We start from the raw sequence: 16,990 nt of genomic DNA on the forward strand, positions 1-16,990 counted from the left end.
AAAACTAGGTCAAAAATGCCAAACACTAAACCAGAATCACCAAAACAGGTTTGCAAAACACAGACAATTGTAATCGGTATATCTCAGTCCATACAAGTCCAAATGCCGAAATTCCAAAGGCATAAGTTAGCTAAGACATCCAGCTACATTTCATCAGAAGACACCAACTCCAAAATCCAAACCAATTCCAGTCAAAATGGCCAATTACTATCGCAGTTTTCGCATTCTGACCAAAGCAGAACAGCTACAGTAATTTCGTCATATCTCACTCTACACTAATCCAAATGACCTGAACTTTTACAGGCACCTCAAACACATCAATACCTACAACTTTCCTGTTTTGAGAAAAGTCTAATTCGGCCTTTAACCCTATGATCTAAAACCGGACAGAATTGGGAAAAATATGAACCCTAACTTTCCATTTTCCATCCAAATCCAAAATTGATTGCATTTATCAACAATTCACACCTCCTAGAGTCATTATAGTCCATTGCCAATCATCAAAGATGGCTACAACATCCATTTCATATTAAACCAGAAAATTCATCATAAAATGGAAAACTTCGCCAAAACTCTTCAAATCAAGAAATAAATCACATATTTCATCACTCAAGCCACCATTAGGCACAAAATAACCATCATTAAGTATAAGGAAGTAGTAAAACATCACTTACCTAAGAACAAGAGATGTAGAGAGGTTGGCCACCTTAGAGCTTCAAACAAACTTCACTACAACCCTTACTAGCACTAGAAGATAGGATTTTATGGAGTGAAATCTAGTCTAAGCTTTTGTTTATGGAAGATTGAAGCTTATGGAAGCTTGAAAGTTGGTGAAATGCCTTTCTTCTTTGCTCAAGGAGAACCGGCGACAAGGAGAGAAAAATGGTGAATTTTGTGCAATTTTTGATATTTAATCCTTTGGTCAAAAAAGTCAAAAATGTGAATAGTATTTCTTAAAGTCCAACAAATGAGAAGGTGACACTTGTCACCTCCATAAATGCATTCTTATCTTTCTTTTCTCTCTCACATCAATCATTTCACACACTCTACTTATCTCTTAACACCCGATAAATTTTACACAGTATCCGGAATTTAACCTAATTGGCCGAATTTTTCCGAACTTTTCGCACTAGTGGGTCCCACGTCCACTATTTACTCTTAATTTTCTAAAAATTCTCCAATGCTAGAAAAATCATCTAAAAACTATAATTGCTCATAAAATCCACTAAGAAAATATTTCTAAGCCAGAAAATGCAGAAAACATGCAATTAAGGGGAAATAAACCCTAGGAAAATAATTAGGGTTTTACGGGTTCTCACAAAGAAACACAAGGCAGCTTTCTTTCTTTCTTTCCAAAAACAGAATCGAGGGAGTGGAACTAAGAGTGAGGGAGAAAAAATTTGGTTAGCTTCATCATCTGCTGATCATAATCAAGAAGAGAAAGGCAAGGAAAATAGGAGGGATAGCTGGTGCAGACCTTGAGGAAAGAAAGCTGGGAAAATCTAGTCAGTCTGCAATTTTTAACTCTTAAAGGAAAGAGGTAAATTCTCTGTGATCAATACTTATTTATTGAGTATAAATGAATATATATATATATATATATATATATATATGCAAGCTGCAAGATAAGTTTTAGCAGAGGAAATGAGCTTCGATTGAAGAAAAATTCTGGTTTGAGATTAAAATGATTATTTGACTGAAGTTGTAGCAACCGGGAGTTAATTACATGAATTTCAGCACATTAGCAGTATAAAAATGGAAAATATAACATAAGAAAAGCATGTAATATGGTTATCTCAGGTATTATAAGAAGTTTAGTTGAAGAAATTTGGGAAAAGTTGGAAATTGGGAGGACCGATGGAAGATCCTTGCTGGAATTTTTCCAGCTTCATCCGAGTGGGGGGGGGGAATGGAAAAGTTTTAGCTGTCTTTGGTGAATAATGACTCTAAAATTCTGTGTTAATCTAGAATATGTTTTGTAACATCTTGATTTCTTCATGCATGAGAGGTTTGAGCATAAAATGGAGGGATCTAGTAGAAGAAACTCGTCTTTAGGCATTACTTGCTGCTACGAACCAGCTTTATAGCCGAGAGAGGACATAAATCTTGGTTCAGCTTTTCTCTTGGATTTTTGGCTATAAATTTCTATGTTTTGCTTAAGATGGTCTGTAGTTGAATGATCATCCCCTGCATGTCTAGTTGGAGCATGAAACTGAAAAGAAAATTATGAGAAAACACCACATGTTAAACTGCTATACTGCTGCAAATTGTAATTAGTTGATGACAGATTGTTGTGCGTAGCTTTTGGGTTGAATAATTTGTCAAAACTAGATGCTATTTGCCTTGGTATATGCTGGACTGAATGTACTTTAAATATTTAGAGCTTCAAGCAAGTGAAAGAATAGAGTTTTCGTCGAAAGCTTGAAGTAACGTTACTAGTTTTGGTTGCTGATCGAGAAAATGAAACAGATTGTGCTTCTGACTGTCCCTTTTTGGCCTTGAAAACGTGATAACTGGCTGTCAATGTCTTCAGAAGAAATGTAGGTCTATGTCTTAGTTTCGAAACGCTATAAAATTCACATCAATCCGATAAGCGTAGCTCCAGTTGTGATGAAAACATCAGAGGGTGGCAAAGCTGCCTTTCTTGTTGCTTTCTTTTTGTTCCCAGATGCACTTTGCTTTGATAATGGCCGTGAGGAACCAACTTTGAACCAGCATTTCCTCTAATTTCCAACTTTGTAAGCTTTCATAAATGATAGCTACGGTTACCCTGAGATTTAATGGCTATATACAGCTCCACAAGTAGAGTTAAACTAAAGCAAATTAGGGGAAAACTCATGATAATTATGTACCTAAATTGGCTTCTAATTACTTAATATTGTCTTCACAAATATTTTAAAGACTATTAAATTTGAGGGACTGGCGTAGTGGAATAAAATTGAACTTACAAATAACCTAGAGTTTAATTAATTAAAAAGGGGACCAATGAAGTACTCCTAAACCGTAACCTTAGAATCTTGAGTGGAAAATGATTTAATCCTAAAATAAATATCTTATAAATATTAACTTGGGAAAACAGGTATAATTCTTGATTAAACAATAAAGTCAATGAGTTTCAAAATAAAATGATAAATGAATATTGTACATATTATATTTGTACTTTAAGGTCAAACTAGAATCTGTTTTAGCCTAGACGGAAGAAATGAAACGTTTGCTTGTCTTAATCCTTGCACATTAGATTGGAAATGAGTTAATCTTAGCTCAAGTGTTTTATATGATATTAAAATTTGGTGTATATGTACATTAACCTTGTTTTAAAGCTACCAAACTTAATAATCTTGAAGACAAACATAAGGAAGGTTGCTAGATTTTGGTGATTCGTTTTATAAGCTTAGGAACTTGGGTTTTAGTTACTTAAACCTTAAATTATGTAAGATGAGTGGTTGTATATAAAATGAATATTCACTTTAGAATTATTAACTTGTACTAGAAAGTAGCCGTGAATCAGGAAACCAACTCGAGACTCGAGAGTAGTCATTTGAATCTTTGGTGAGTGTTTTTCGAATTTATGTGTTAAACTGCTTATGTGTACCTAAGTGCAATTATATGGTAAATGTGCTTATTATGAAATATTGCTAAGTGATTCATTGTGAAGTGTTTTCAATTGTCCCTCGCTTTCTAAGTCGAGGGTGTACTTTATCGCACTCGACTTAGTTGAGGTTGGAGGTTGATAATTGATCAAGTGATATTGTAAGTGTGCATGACTGTAAGCCATGTGTGTACCTTATCACACTGGCTGAACTGGGCCCCGAAACCCTCTGTTCAACGGACTATTCGAGCTAGCAAAGGGATTGGTCAGGTAGGACGGTAGCTTTGGGTAAGTGTTTCGGTATACTCGAGTATTACCACGGAGTAGCAGATTACTGATATTGATAGGGCCGTCCAAGTGAGGGAAGTGTTTATTATTTTGGAGGTTATAAGGAGGAGTTCGGTGGAGTGTGTAGTGCATTGAAGTGACTCTAATGCGAGCACCGTATCCTTTTAAAAGTGATTGTTTGGTGATGTGCTTCCTCAATTGTTTAATGAAAGTGATTGTACAGTGAAATGTGCACTACTCGCTTAATTGTACTGATTTAAGTGCTTATTGGTTGTTGCTTGCATGGAAACCTCACGGGCGTAAGCTGTGAGGCCCCAGTCAGTTCTTAAGTTTGATATTAGGTGATATTCATTATTTGTGCGGTAAAATTTGGGGTTTTAGGGTTAATTAGAAAACCCTGAGTTGGGGTTAGGATTGAAACCCTAGTTTTTGTATTAATCATAAGTTCGAGTGGTGGTTAAAGTTAGTTATGCTAGTGTGTGTGTTTTCGTGCGGGTAAGTATAAGATTTGATCCATTTTATATTGGTTAAGTAAGTTTAAAAGGTAAACAACCTCAGACTAGTAAACCCTCTAGTGTTCCAATAGATTAGAAAGCTTAAGTTGGGTTAAAATCCTAATTTTGCCAATGTTATAAAGGTTGTTGTTTAATTATTTTTATTATGGAGAAAGTATGATTAAGTGTAGATGATTAAGTTAGTGGGGTGATTAGTAGAGAAATTAAGTAAGATTAATTAGTTTGGATTAGATTAAGTTAATGACCTATGGACTAAATTGCAAAGAATTAAATGATTTGGGGCAAGAGTGTAAGAATGACAAAGTGAAGTATGTAATTGTGGAGTAAATTGGTAGGATGGTGAAGTTAATTGGGCTATAGTGTGATTTTTGGTTAACCACAAGTTCTTAGACTTCCTAAGTGTTCCATCAGGTTCTTAAGCTTAATTTTGATTGGCTAATAAAAAAGGTGGTTGGACTTTGACTAAGTGACTTGATATTAATCTAATTTAGCAAGACAAATGCCAAAAACAACAAGGAGAATTTCAGCCAGCTCTAGGGAGAAAAGAAGGGAGAAAACCAAGAGAAAATAAGAGAGAGAACAAGAAAAAAATCTGGTTGTGTGCAACTAATCCAACAAGCTTGGAAGTTAGAGCAAAAGAAAGCTAAGGAACTTGGTTCTTGAAGTACAACCTTGTGAACCAACCTTTGGAAGGTAAAACAGCCTTGAACTCTTGTAAAAGTTTGTAGTAATTGAGTAGAAATGTTGATTTGTATGTTGTAAGCTGCTAATAAGGGTTAATGATGGTTTATATATCACTTTTGTGGGTTTGTATGGAAGATTTGGTGATTGCTATGGTGGTTTGAGAAAATTCCAGCAAGTGAAGCAAATTTCCAGTTTTGATGCTTTAAATTTCTGTTATGATGGATTGTATGTGGTTGTCTTGGTTGGATTGAGCTCAAAATGTAAAAATTGTAGCTCAAAATTGTTGGATTATGGTGAGTAGAAAACCGGCCAGCAAAAGGGTTGAAAAGCTAGGTTATGACCATTGCAAATTAGTGTTGATGATGTGTTATGGATTAAGGGGATGGTGTATGATTCCTTTGATGTGGTTGCATGACTTAAATTTGTATAGATTAGGATCATGAAACCCTAGGCTTCCTTAGGTTAGTTTAGCTTGGCTAATGTTTAGTTAGTTAGGGTTTGGTTACTAGGTTGTTAGATTAAGGTTAGTGATGCAAATAAAGTTAGGTTAGGGATTATGGTTAGTTTTTGGCAATTTTGTAGTGACTTAGAGGGAAAGTTTCGGACCATTTGTAGGTCATTTAGAAGTTAGTATATGTGTGTTTATTTGGTATGAAAGTGGTTGGAAGACCTGCATGGAAACCTTAGAAACGGACCATGCGTTTGTGACGTTTGAAACCGGCAAACCTGGAAACAGGGCAATCCACAAATCCGAACTTAAGTTCTGTTTTTCTTTATACTGTGTGCTGATTCAGAAGTTTCTCAAAACATGAAAGTTGTAGCTTCTTAAGTCCTTAATGTGCCTGCAAAATTTCAGGTCAAACGGATCAGTGTCACCCGAATTATAGCCAAAACACTCACTCCTATTTTGAACACTGGATTGTGTTACGTTTTTGAATTTTGCTTCTGACCATGCTCTGTCTATCTTGATAACGGTCGAAATGGGTGTTGATCCCTTCATAAGAAATGTAGATCTTGGTCTTAGCTTTGAAACAGTATAAAGTACATCTAAATTCGAGTTCCGTAGCTTCAGTTGTGACCAAAACAAGACCGGTTGTCAGAACTGCCTTTGAATTTGGACAGTTCTGACAGGAACTTTGAACTCCTTTTCCCTATGCTCCATACTGATTCATCTTTTGGTCAAAACACAAAAGTTATAGCCTTATAAATAAGCTTTCTAACGCCTTTGGAATTTCTTGATTCCGATTTCTGAGTCATGAGTTATGGTCTTTCAAACAGGGCCTGTTTGGTAACCCGAAATGAAATGGCTGGAACTATTTTGCACATTTTTTTCCTAGTTCCATTGAGATCTAGCTTGAGGTGCCTTTATGAAAGTTGTAGCCCTTCTTCTTAGCTTCGTAACAGTACCACATTCACTTTGATCCGATAACCGTAACCTGAAATTTGATCAAAACAGTTCTAGGTGCCAAATCTGCAGTTTCCGTTGCCAGCCGTTTACGTTTTCGTTTGCCGTTTCAGCACTTGCATGTGCCAATTTTGCCATTTTGCCTGTTTTAGGCATGTTAGTAGCCCTTTGTGATATAATGTGATGCAATCTTCTATTTTAGATGGTGGTGAGTTAGGCGGAGTCGGTGGGGCCTACTACTAGCTATCCTTCGCGACGCGATTTTCGTACTTTTGCTATCTTGGTTCTTTGAGTAAGTATTCGGGCCGTTTTGTATACAACTTGCTTATTTGTTTAAGGTGAATGAAAAGGGTACCTAGGCGAGAGAGTACTTCATCGCACTCGACCTAAACCCTAATTTACATGCATATTTATACATGACATGTCTAAATGAATTATTTTGGGTTTGAACCCTTGAGCTTGTAGCTCGGGCTGACGTTTGTGAGTTGGATTCGATCTTCCGACCTAGATGGACTATTCGAGCCAGCCGGGGCTTGGTCGAAACCAGTCCAACCTAGTTTGAGGTCACCAAGTTTGTAGGATCAAGTTGTGAACCAAGTTTGTGAACCGAGCATACGAAGCAAGTTCAATTTCGTTTCGTTCGCTCGAGCAAGTTTGTGAGATGACTGACCAGTGAGGGTGATAAGGTGTTAGGTGGGAGTACATGTGACGGCTCCACCTCCCACTAAGGCGTACCCCAGGGTTTGGCGGGTCGCCTGCCCAGCTCTCGCCGGGACTCAGTCGTTCCTTAATCAAATCCAGGATACAACCAAAGGATTAACATACAACAATCCAAAACTTAAGTGAAACTTATATATACATTGCTATCTCAAAAGGAAGTACAACCATCGAATGTACAAAGGTTCTCACTTCACCATACAACCAGCCCGTGCCAAACACTAGGGCAAGAACCATTACAAAAACAAGGAGCTAGACCAAGCTAGTCTATACCAAGCTCTCATCCTCACGTGCCTTCCCCTATTAAGGAAAACAAAACTAAAGGGATGAGTTAAAAGTTTAGTGAGGTTCTGAACACATAATCAAATAATCAATCCAATTCACTAAACATAGAGCATCAATAATTCAAGTAACATTTACCATGGAAAGCGAAATTAACACATACATTAAAAGGATACGGGCTCACAGGGTCACCGAGAAAACCTAAAGTTAACGAGACAGAATATTACAGCTCATCTAGCATAAACAATTAGGTATTTAAAGTGAAACGAGGATATTTAGACCCGTAGACAAAATAATTATGGTTTCATAGACCAAATGTAAAACCCAACTCAAAAGGATTATAAAATTTTCTAATGAAAACACCCGACCCAAAGACAAGTCGGAATCCAACTAGATAGGCTAAGAAATACTGTTTTCGGAATCGTTTATATGGTTCAAAATCATCTCATATTCAAGTAGATTTTACAAACTAAATGTCTTAATGAAATTCATGTAAAAATGAGAACAAAGTACCCAAAAAAAAACCCTAAACCACTTCTCTTTATTTGGTAAGAGTAAGCAAACATTTGGAGTTTCCAATTGAAGAAGGATCATGTTTTAATACGGAAAAACCGTCATAGTATTTGCCAAACGAAAATATACAAGTTCAAATAGAAAATTAGTCCTTGAGCGAAAATTTGGGCAGCACGCCCTTTGTATTTACCTATTTTCCAGCCATTTATGGATTCATTGTTTTCCTCAATCAATCCCAACATTACACACAACATAAACAACCACTCAATATACTCAAGAAAATACAAGGACAAAAATTTAAGCTACCAACAAGTGTGGAAACGAAGTTTACAAAAGACAGTTTTGACAGGTTTTTACGGAATGGGTACATCCGAGGCTACGCTTATCAGATTGAGGTGCAACTTATACCGTTCCGAAGCTAAGACAAAGTCCTACAACTTCCATGAAGGTCACTTAGTCAAATTTCCAGTGTTTGGGAATCAAATAATGGAATGAACCCCTTATTTGTTGCTTGGGTTAAGTCTATTGGAATGCAATTTCTGGAATCATTTCTAAAAAATCGGACTTTCACCATCCCTGAGTAAATTGGGAGGTTTTGGACAAAACCCTCAACTCATTCCCGAGTAAAAACATTTATGACGAACCTACCCTCTTTTTTTCTTCATTACACGCCGCACCTTCTGTTCTTCTTCTTCATCAGATTTTCTACCTCTTCTACTTCACCGGTTGGACAACCATAAAGATCAGTGGCTTTCGACTCTCCTTGGACAACGAATTCTAGAGTTGAAGAGTCTTCTACTAGGGTGAATTCCTTGATCCCAGGTCAGTGGATTACAAACTCCCTTGCCTCTGCAATTTTCTTTTCGTATGCAAGCTTTTCTCTTTCTTCTTCTCTGTTTTTTCAGGCTACTCACTGGGTAGCTGAAAATAAAGAAGAAAAGAAGGGAATCTGATACAATAACACTAACTGGACCAAAATGCTATGCTCTGGACCCATCACCTTCTCACTTTTATTCCACTCACGCTACACAATCTGTCAGTTTTGCAAAAAAGTCTTCCTTCCATGAATTCATATTCTTTTGTCACAAAATCCAATAAGAAATTATTTCCGCAACAAATACACTATTATTGGTGAGAATAATACATGTTTTTAATCCATGTATTTTGTTGTAATACATGTATTTTAATTCACTTACTTCAACAAATACATTATTTTGTTCTTTTTTTTGGTGAGATAAATGTTAATGTCACTAGATTTGTCATTTTTATGTTTTTAATGTGTTTTCTTGGATTACGCATTCAATGGAGGCCAATCAATTCTTGATCTTTTGGTTATTTGATCCGTGAATACTGGTATAGTTTGGGTGGGTTTCTACATGCCCTATACCTGTTTGTAAAATTGTCTACTTGAATAGCTTTCAGTTTCATAGTTATTCGTACAATAGGATTTCAAGTTTCAACCATCAATTTCGTTTGTTTATGCTTATTTATATCTATACATCATTGTGTTTACGGATGTATGATGCATGTCTAGGCCCTTTTAATAAGATCAATTGATGTTTAATGCATTTGAAGATTTTGATGCCGTAATTTAGTTTGGTGAATACTTACGTTTGGTTGTCATATTGTTATGTAGACAAAGATGCCACGTTTGCCTATTGAAAACAGAAGACGCAAAAAATATCGAGGGCAAAGCCAGATTTTATCAGGAATGATAATGGTTGTTATTGCACTGTTTATGATGTGGTACCAGTTAATATTCATTCATCTCAAAAGTAGAAGACGCCAAATAAAATCAAAAGAAGAAAAAGTCACTGAGCGCATGCAACACTTATTCAATTTGACTAGGGAGAGTGATGCTTATTGTATTAGCGAACTTTGTATGGATAGACGAGCATTTGGGATATTATGTGAAATGATTAGAGACACTGGAGGTTTGAAAGCTACAAGAAACATGTCAATAGAAGAAATTGTTGCCATGTTTGTATATGTTTTGGCTCACCACAAGAAAAGTAGAACAATTTGTGGTCTATTTTGGAGAAGTAGAGAAACGGTGAGTCGTCAATTTAATCTTTGCCTCCTAGCAGTTTTGAAATTGCATACTATATTACTTAAGAAGCCTGAGCCTATTACCGAAGATTGCACAGATGAGAGATGGAAATGTTTTAAGGTAATTCAAACATTAAAATACAATCATTTAATAAAATGTATGTTTTAATCTAAACTATCCAATATAGACATTTTAACTCATTTATATTTTTTATTTGTGTTAAAATAGAATTGTTTAGGTGCCTTAGATGGGACATTAATAGATGTGACACCACCCACCGAACAAAAATCAAGATACCGAACGAGAAAAGGAAGTATTGCAACGAATGTATTAGGGGTTTGTTCTCCTAATATGCAATTTATCTATGTCTTGCCTGGTTGGGAAGGTTCGGCACATGATGGTCGTGTGCTTCGAAATGCTATCTCTAGACCAAATGGTCTTAGAGTCCCACAAGGTAAACATATATTGTAGTATTCAATACCATTCAATCAATTTTTTTTCAAAAATAAGGTAGTCTAGTATTAATTTGTACATGATTGAATTTTGAAGGTTGTTATTACTTGGTGGATGCTGGATATTGTAATGCTGATGGATTTCTTGCCCCTTATCGAGGGCAAAGATATCACCTTAATGAATTCAATGGTTATCGACCACAAAGACCAGAGGAATATTTCAACATGAAACATTCTAAAGCTAGAAATATCATAGAAAGATGTTTTGGATTGCTAAAAGGAAGGTGGAAGATTCTAGCATCCCCTTCATTTTTTCCAATTCAAACACAAGTGCGAATAATTATGGCATGTTGTCTGCTGCACAACTTGATAAGGAAGTTCATGACTTTTGATCCACAAGAATTACTACAAAGTGAAGAAAATGAAAGTGAAGATGAAGACAGTGATGATGAAGTAGAGTACATATCCACTATTTTGCCAAGTGATCAATGGGCAAATTTTAGAAATAATTTAGCACATGAAATGTTTGACAATTGGAGGGTTGGACTTAGTATTTAGCTATGAATGGATGTTTAGCTCTTAGACTCATTAAATTTGGATTGACATTTGATGTACTCTTGTAGTGGATTTGTGAATTAGATTGACACTTGATGTATGTTCTTTTAAATTTGGATTGACTTTTAATTGTATGTTCTTTTATGTGTTTTGTTATATTATAAATTTCAGTTATATGCTATTGTGTATCAAAATTAATTGATATATATGGGTTGACTTCTAAATGATAGGATGGAGAATGATGAAATTGTACGTGGAAGAGGGAAAAATAAATGTTTTTGGACTGGTGAAGAGGTAAAAGTGCTCATAGAATCATTGCAAGAGTTGGCTTGTGATCCAATGTGGAAATCAGATGGAGGATTTAAAAATAATTATATGAGCGAATTGCTTAAAATTATCTTGCGTAAGCAACCTACTTTTACCAAACAAGTCAGCCCACATATTGAATCAAAAGTTAAGTGGCTGAAAAATAGGTTCCATGCAATTGTTGAAATGTGCAAAGAAAGTGGTTGTAGTTGGAATGATGCTGAGAAAAAGATTTCTTGTGAAAAACAGTGGTATGATGATTGGTGCAAGGTAAGAAATTGATTACTTTTTACATTCTGATATGTTCTTTTTCAACCTTTTATTAAGATTATCATTTATCTTTCTATTCTATCTCTAGACTCATAAGGATGCGAAGGGCCTTTGGGATGTCAAATTTCCATATTTAGGAGATCTTGAAATTGTATATGGAAGAGACAGAGCCACTGGAAATGTTGCTGAAGATTTTGCACAAGCTGTCCAAGATATGGAAGATGTCCAAAATTTGGAGGAAAGAGATGAAGGGCTTGATGCTATGTCAAACTCGGATAATGATAAGGTAGAAGAAGATGAAGTAAATTCCATGGAGCAATCAACTCAACCAAGCTCAACAAGCACAAGAAATTCCAAGAAACAAAAGAAACAATCCCCTCCCATTGCAAATGTGTCAAAAAAAATGAAATCTGCATCAACAACAAGGGGTGATCTTGATGCATCATTGCAACTTCTCACCAGCAAATTTGGAGATTTCGTGGAGGGAATTCAAGCTAATTTCACAACTATGGCAGCAGCCATGTCAAATGAGGATAAACGTGAGCAATTGGTCTCCGATAGAAGAGATCAAGTTGTTGCTGAGTTAATGAAACTTGCTTTACCGAGTGGAGATGTAATGAATGCAGCCGACATACTTTCGGAGCAGATTTCCAAGCTTCATGTGTTCTACAATCTTCCTGCAGAAATGAAACGACAATATGTAATTAACCTCCTTTATCCTCCATCTAATCGCTGAAGTAAAATTATTGTTAGCTGGAAAGTGATGATTTGATGGCAATTTCTTTTTGTTATGGTGATTGTTAGATGGTTATATGATTAGTCTTTTGGAGATTGTGGACATTGAGTGGCACTCTCGACTGGATTAGACAATTGATTTGTATTTGGTATGGTTAGTTTTTGTGATTTGAGTCTCCTTCTTTTGTTCATATATGTAAGGAGAGATCTATTTCATATCATTATGTAATGTAGGAATCACAAACGACTTGTTAATGGAGTAAATTTCCAAAAAGAAAGAGTTTTTAAACTAACTTCCTAAAGGCTGGCAATTTTTGAGTCTCTTCCCAAAGGGTGAAAAACACATTCAAGAAATGCGTTCTTCCAAATAAAAATGCAACTTTCAAATACGTTATTTTAATTTTCATAAATTTGTTTAAATATAAAAAATTGGTTAAATAGCGTATTAAATACAAAACCTGCTAATTTCCCATAAAGAGCTGGTATCTTATGAGTAATTTCTTTTTTTTTTAACTTTCACATATTTAATTTATGTTAAATACAAAACATACTAGTTTTCCTTTGGGCGCTATTTAATCAATTTTTTCCAAAAAGAGTTGGTATGTTTTCCATAAAAAGTTGGTACAAAACATAACCTGCCAGTTTCCCTTAAAGAGCTGGTATCTTATGGGCAAATTTTTTTTTTAACTTTCACATATTTAATTCATGTTAAATACAAAACATACTAGTTTTCCTTTGGGCACTATTTAATCAATTTTTCCCATAAAGCTGGTACAAAACCTACCAGTTTCCCATAAAGAGCTGGTATCTTATGGGCTATTTAACCAATTTTTCCTATTTAAACAAATTTCCAAAACATAAAATAACGTATTTGAAAGTTGCATTTTTATTTGGAAGAACACATTTCTTGGATGCATTTTTCACCCTTTGGGAAGAGACAAAAAAATCGTCACCTTTTGGGTGATTGTTTAAAAACTCTTTTTTTTGGGAATTTACTCCTTGTTAATGCAACCACTATATTTATTTTCTGGTATTAATTTTTTTATTATTTATGATTTTCTTATGTTTTATCAAAAAGTTAATAACTATTGTAGTTACAATTATGAAAATGTTAATTTGTTGTATGTGTAATTCTTTTGTTTTAGAAGAATTGTTACATCAGGGGTAAATTTGGAATTTAATTGCATTTAATTCCGAAACACTCATCAAACCGAGCATCAAGAATTGGAATAATGCTAATTCCAATATGTGAACCAAGCAAGATATTGGAATGAAAAGTTTTAATTCCAAAACCAGAGTCTATGATTCCAATTACAATTCCAATTCCTAAACTTGAACCAAGCGCTTACTAAGAAATACTGTTTTCGGAATCGTTTATATGGTTCAAAATCATCTCATATTCAAGTAGATTTTACAAACTAAATATCTTAATGAAATTCATGTAAAAATGAGAACAAAGTACCCAAAAAAAAAACCCTAAACCACTTCTCTTTATTTGGTAAGAGTAAGCAAACATTTGGAGTTTCCAATTGAAGAAGGATCATGTTTTAATACGGAAAAACCGTCATAGTATTTGCCAAACGAAAATATACAAGTTCAAATAGAAAATTAGTCCTTGAGCGAAAATTTGGGCAGCACGCCCTTTGTATTTACCTATTTTCCAGCTATTTATGGCTTCATTGTTTTCCTCAATCAATCCCAACATTACACACAACATAAACAACCACTCAATATACTCAAGACAATACAAGGACAAAAATTTAAGCTACCAACAAGTGTGGAAACGAAGTTTACAAAAGACAGTTTTGACAGGTTTTTACGGAATGGGTACATCCGAGGCTACGCTTATCAGATTGAGGTGCAACTTATACCGTTCCGAAGCTAAGACAAAGTCCTACAACTTCCATGAAGGTCACTTAGTCAAATTTCCAGTGTTTGGGAATCAAATAATGGAATGAACCCCTTATTTGTTGCTTGGGTTAAGTCTATTGGAATGCAATTTCTGGAATCATTTCTAAAAAATCGGACTTTCACCATCCCTGAGTAAATTGGGAGGTTTTGGACAAAACCCTCAACTCATTCCCGAGTAAAAACATTTATGACGAACCTACCCTCTTTTTTTCTTCATTACACGCCGCACCTTCTGTTCTTCTTCTTCATCAGATTTTCTACCTCTTCTACTTCACCGGTTGGACAACCATAAAGATCAGTGGCTTTCGACTCTCCTTGGACAACGAATTCTAGAGTTGAAGAGTCTTCTACTAGGGTGAATTCCTTGATCCCAGGTCAGTGGATTACAAACTCCCTTGCCTCTGCAATTTTCTTTTCGTATGCAAGCTTTTCTCTTTCTTCTTCTCTGTTTTTTCAGGCTACTCACTGGGTAGCTGAAAATAAAGAAGAAAAGAAGGGAATCTGATACAATAACACTAACTGGACCAAAATGCTATGCTCTGGACCCATCACCTTCTCACTTTTATTCCACTCACGCTACACAATCTGTCAGTTTTGCAAAAAAGTCTTCCTTCCATGAATTCATATTCTTTTGTCACAAAATCCAATAAGAAATTATTTCCGCAACAAATACACTATTATTGGTGAGAATAATACATGTTTTTAATCCATGTATTTTGTTGTAATACATGTATTTTAATTCACTTACTTCAACAAATACATTATTTTGTTCTTTTTTTTGGTGAGATAAATGTTAATGTCACTAGATTTGTCATTTTTATGTTTTTAATGTGTTTTCTTGGATTACGCATTCAATGGAGGCCAATCAATTCTTGATCTTTTGGTTATTTGATCCGTGAATACTGGTATAGTTTGGGTGGGTTTCTACATGCCCTATACCTGTTTGTAAAATTGTCTACTTGAATAGCTTTCAGTTTCATAGTTATTCGTACAATAGGATTTCAAGTTTCAACCATCAATTTCGTTTGTTTATGCTTATTTATATCTATACATCATTGTGTTTACGGATGTATGATGCATGTCTAGGCCCTTTTAATAAGATCAATTGATGTTTAATGCATTTGAAGATTTTGATGCCGTAATTTAGTTTGGTGAATACTTACGTTTGGTTGTCATATTGTTATGTAGACAAAGATGCCACGTTTGCCTATTGAAAACAGAAGACGCAAAAAATATCGAGGGCAAAGCCAGATTTTATCAGGAATGATAATGGTTGTTATTGCACTGTTTATGATGTGGTACCAGTTAATATTCATTCATCTCAAAAGTAGAAGACGCCAAATAAAATCAAAAGAAGAAAAAGTCACTGAGCGCATGCAACACTTATTCAATTTGACTAGGGAGAGTGATGCTTATTGTATTAGCGAACTTTGTATGGATAGACGAGCATTTGGGATATTATGTGAAATGATTAGAGACACTGGAGGTTTGAAAGCTACAAGAAACATGTCAATAGAAGAAATTGTTGCCATGTTTGTATATGTTTTGGCTCACCACAAGAAAAGTAGAACAATTTGTGGTCTATTTTGGAGAAGTAGAGAAACGGTGAGTCGTCAATTTAATCTTTGCCTCCTAGCAGTTTTGAAATTGCATACTATATTACTTAAGAAGCCTGAGCCTATTACCGAAGATTGCACAGATGAGAGATGGAAATGTTTTAAGGTAATTCAAACATTAAAATACAATCATTTAATAAAATGTATGTTTTAATCTAAACTATCCAATATAGACATTTTAACTCATTTATATTTTTTATTTGTGTTAAAATAGAATTGTTTAGGTGCCTTAGATGGGACATTAATAGATGTGACACCACCCACCGAACAAAAATCAAGATACCGAACGAGAAAAGGAAGTATTGCAACGAATGTATTAGGGGTTTGTTCTCCTAATATGCAATTTATCTATGTCTTGCCTGGTTGGGAAGGTTCGGCACATGATGGTCGTGTGCTTCGAAATGCTATCTCTAGACCAAATGGTCTTAGAGTCCCACAAGGTAAACATATATTGTAGTATTCAATACCATTCAATCAATTTTTTTTCAAAAATAAGGTAGTCTAGTATTAATTTGTACATGATTGAATTTTGAAGGTTGTTATTACTTGGTGGATGCTGGATATTGTAATGCTGATGGATTTCTTGCCCCTTATCGAGGGCAAAGATATCACCTTAATGAATTCAATGGTTATCGACCACAAAGACCAGAGGAATATTTCAACATGAAACATTCTAAAGCTAGAAATATCATAGAAAGATGTTTTGGATTGCTAAAAGGAAGGTGGAAGATTCTAGCATCCCCTTCATTTTTTCCAATTCAAACACAAGTGCGAATAATTATGGCATGTTGTCTGCTGCACAACTTGATAAGGAAGTTCATGACTTTTGATCCACAAGAATTACTACAAAGTGAAGAAAATGAAAGTGAAGATGAAGACAGTGATGATGAAGTAGAGTACATATCCACTATTTTGCCAAGTGATCAATGGGCAAATTTTAGAAATAATTTAGCACATGAAATGTTTGACAATTGGAGGGTTGGACTTAGTATTTAGCTATGAATGGATGTTTAGCTCTTAGACTCATTAAATTTGGATTGACATTTGATGTACTCTTGTAGTGGATTTGTGAATTAGATTGACACTTGATGTATGTTCTTTT

The 16,990-nt window shown here is 35.1% G+C and overlaps 2 long non-coding RNA genes across 4 annotated transcripts; both read left to right on the forward strand.

Annotated features, from left to right (window-relative positions):
• Positions 1–8,625: 8,625 nt before the first annotated feature.
• On the forward strand, positions 8,626–10,932 carry LOC113714033 (uncharacterized). 2 transcript variants are annotated; one of them, XR_011822567.1, is made up of 3 exons: positions 8,626–8,815; positions 10,272–10,497; positions 10,593–10,932. It is a non-coding gene; the product is annotated as an uncharacterized lncRNA (long non-coding RNA). The 2 variants fall into 2 exon arrangements; XR_011822566.1 differs by lacking the exon at positions 8,626–8,815 and adding an exon at positions 9,896–10,163.
• Positions 10,933–14,456: 3,524 nt separating this feature from the next.
• Positions 14,457–16,763, forward strand: LOC140016217 (uncharacterized). 2 transcript variants are annotated; one of them, XR_011822561.1, is made up of 3 exons: positions 14,457–14,646; positions 16,103–16,328; positions 16,424–16,763. It is a non-coding gene; the product is annotated as an uncharacterized lncRNA (long non-coding RNA). The 2 variants fall into 2 exon arrangements; XR_011822560.1 differs by lacking the exon at positions 14,457–14,646 and adding an exon at positions 15,727–15,994.
• Positions 16,764–16,990: the final 227 nt, after the last annotated feature.

The sequence above is a fragment of the Coffea arabica genome, chromosome 10c, assembly GCF_036785885.1.
Source record: "Coffea arabica cultivar ET-39 chromosome 10c, Coffea Arabica ET-39 HiFi, whole genome shotgun sequence".
NCBI lineage: Eukaryota > Viridiplantae > Streptophyta > Magnoliopsida > Gentianales > Rubiaceae > Coffea > Coffea arabica.